This window comes from Gossypium arboreum, chromosome 11 (assembly GCF_025698485.1).
Source record: "Gossypium arboreum isolate Shixiya-1 chromosome 11, ASM2569848v2, whole genome shotgun sequence".
Taxonomy (NCBI): domain Eukaryota; kingdom Viridiplantae; phylum Streptophyta; class Magnoliopsida; order Malvales; family Malvaceae; genus Gossypium; species Gossypium arboreum.
Window position 1 is genome coordinate 37,668,224 of NC_069080.1, and position 3,513 is coordinate 37,671,736.

A 3,513-nucleotide genomic window follows, 5' to 3' on the forward strand; every position below is an offset into this window, starting at 1 on the left:
TTCCTTCTCTTTGGGTAAATTGACATGCAAAACCATTCTTTTGCATGCATATACTATTAGACCATTGAAGATTGGCCTATCACCTTTCAAAATGTTTCATATAAGTCCATCTTAATAAATTCACATAGAAATGATCAAATTAATGCATGCAACTTTCACACATGCATTTGCTAACATCATAAACATAGAATATAACTTTTAATTACTTATAAGACTCGGTTTAATGGTCCCGACACCACTTCCCGACTAGGGTCAAATTAGGGATGTCACAAATGCCCTTGTAATTATAGACTTTGTTCGTTCAGTAGAGGACAATTCTGGCTTTACAGGCATTTACCTGGTCAATGGAAACAGTGTGATGCTGATGTAAGCTTAAATGTATATAAAGACGACTTGTCTTCTTGCAATCTAGTCATATCAAAACTATATTCTTTTAATATTCTTTCAATAATTTATACTTATAGTTGTAACCTTCCAATCACCATTTCAAGAACCATTTGGTAGAAATTAACCTACTATTAGATTGATATAGAAACTAAAAACAAGATCACTCATGAGAAATTACTTTGTATTATTGCAGTGAAACATGTACATTGATGGAGTTCCCATTGTCCTACACCACTGAAATTCTTCCAAAAAAATGGGGTTTCTCCTTTAAACCAGTGGAGATTATCTAGAATCACCAATCCTCAATTCTGTGAATACTTCACTAGCAGTTACATCTGAAGTATCATCAAATACTAGAGTAGTGTTGTCTTCATCAACAGCTGGAAAGCTATTGGACGATAATCGATGGAGAACAGACATCGAAAATTCCAATGAAGCATTGGTTATACTATCTTCAAGTGGGCCTCTGTTGATTGGAGTAAGCTGAAGCTGTAATGCATATTCCAAGTCCCACAAAACATCACGCATGATTGGCCTTTCACTACCATATGCCTTCAAACACTTCTCTGTTGTTTCAGCAAACCTCCTAAATGAGTTGGGATTAATATTATCCACTAGCATTGGATCAATAATATTCTCAAGTTGACCTTTCCTCAGCCAATGCATTCCCCATTCAGCTAAGTTCACTTCCTCCCTCCTACTCGAGTTGATGACCTCTGGCCTAGCACAAAGGACTTCTAGGAGTACAACTCGAAAGAATACACATCGGATTTTTCATCAGCTGTAGAGACATAAAATATTCAGGTCAAGATAACCAAAGGTACCTTTTACATCGACGCTTTGTTCTACATCAGAATGCCGATTTTGAAAGACCGAAATCAGCAACTTTGGCCACAAGTGTTCATCAAGCAAGATGTTTGTTGACTTAACATCACGGTGAATGATTCCTTCAATGCACTGTGTGCAAGTAATTAAGGCCTTTAGCTGCACCGATGCGAATTTCTAGTCTTTGCTTCCAAGATAATTGAGCGTGCATCGTATGATTTCTCAAAATCGACTATTGAATAATAGAGATGATCTCTAAGAGTTCCTTTCTCCATGAATTCATAGACCAGTATCATTTCAAATCTTTCATCACAATATCCGATTAGGGAAATAAGATGACGGTGGCGAATTTGAGATAAGACCACTATCTCGGTTTGGAACTCTAGAAGGCCTTGGCCATGTCCTGGTTCACTCCTTTTCACAGCCACTTTCATGCCACGAAACATTCCTTGATAGACTTTTCCGAATCCACCCTCCCCGATCACCAAGTTGGAATCGAAGTTCTTGGTCGATTGCTCAATTTCATGATATGATAATCTCAAAGAAAGGTTTAAATTGGAAGGCAACATATTGGAAGCCTTTTCAGACATTCTATTGTAAGAACTGCTCCTTGCATAGAAAGGCCCGGAGAAAGGCCTACTTGAATATTGTCCAAGCTTTGCTTTTCTCCTTTTCAAACTCAAAATCACTATAGCTACCAAAATAATAACAAATGAACCCCCACCAATGGAGCCAACTATAGCAAACAGACTAGTCCTATTACTTTCAAGATTCCCTGGCCACGAAAAAAATCTGATTTCTTCATTAACTCTATTATCTCCAGCCCATTCAAAAAGGCGGTTTGATATTGAGAATCCGATCGAGGCCCAATACTTATGTTCATGATTTCGGACTCATCAGAATCAACCACAAAATCATAGTAAAATGGAACAGCCAACTGTCCCATTTTACTATATGGATTAATCCTCAAACTAAACTTGTTGTAGATGTAGAGATTAAAGATTACAAAATTAAGAGATACACTAACTATGTCACAAAAGTGGACCCGAACGATGTGACTAAAACTCTTGCTCACATTAAAACTCCATGTAATATTGAAGAAATTTAGTTGTCTGCTCTCATCTATATTCATTTCTTTTGCAGTCCTATACACAGGGTCTGGGGCAGTATATTTAGTGGATCCTCCTTCTTGATATATATGTGGACTAGAGAAGAAGCCACTGTTTCTTGCAACTATCGGATTAAGCAAGAAACTATCATCTGGTATCCGGTTCTTCCACAATGTATCATTTGCTGGTGTGAGGGTAAGCCCTCCAACGTTAATCCTAAAGAGTGTATGCAACACCTGAGAAGGCAAACCATAAAAAGAATTCATACTTCCTATAGGAGTAACACGAGAAGCGGTATCGAGGATGAAATCCTCAAGGGCAAGAAAGACTTCGATAACGTTTACGAAAGCCAAGTTTGATCCTTGGGAAGGTATGAAGTAGATCCTAAATCTTTTTACATTGATGGTGACCAAAAATTCTTTGATGACAGGTGAACTAATACTGTTCTTGAGAGTAAAGTTTGATAATAGCCAAAATCCTAAAGCTGAGACATTAAATTTAGTTGTGGCTAGATTAGAATCATATGAAGAAACAAAGAAATGGAGACGTACAAAGTAGGTGCCGTTCTCTTTAATTACAAACTCGTAAAAGGAAGGGCGTCGATAGATTCTTGCGGATTTATAGAGTGGAGAGGAGGAAGGATTTACACGAGGGACAGGGCTGCTTTGCCCTACAAAGAATGAAACATCGGAATTCATGTCACCGACAAAGTTTTGACCTCCACTGCCTGAGACGTTAGAATTTGATCCACAGTTGATGAAGTACTTATCTGGAGGTGTGTAAGCTGATGTAGAGGAAAGAAGCAGCAACAACTGGATGGGGAGGAGGTTTTGAAGCTTTTCCATTGGAGGAATGAGATATTAAAGGAGGCAAGTGTAGCTAAGAATAGAAGGTAATAGACACATTGAAACTGAGTAGAGGAAACTGAGAATCAATTAAAGCAATGCATATTGTGAAATTTATCTGTTGATAAAAGAGGCAATTCAGCTCTACTTTTTTGATGTGGAAGCTGGAAAGCATTGTAATTTCCTGGACATTTGGGAGCCAGTTAAAAGTAGATGAATTATTGGTTGGGGCAGTGTAAAAAAAGAGATTATCTTTCTTTAACTTTATTAAATAAGTAGGGTATGTAAACCTAATCACTAGAAAAAGAACTAAAGTTTATTGAGTTCATATTACAATTCTTTAAAGA

General features: G+C 37.4%; 1 pseudogene; it reads right to left on the minus strand.

The window, feature by feature from the left end:
- Positions 1 to 669: 669 nt before the first annotated feature.
- Positions 670 to 3,166, minus strand: LOC108478756 (probable receptor-like protein kinase At5g24010; annotated as a pseudogene).
- Between the last annotated feature and the right edge of the window lie 347 nt (positions 3,167 to 3,513).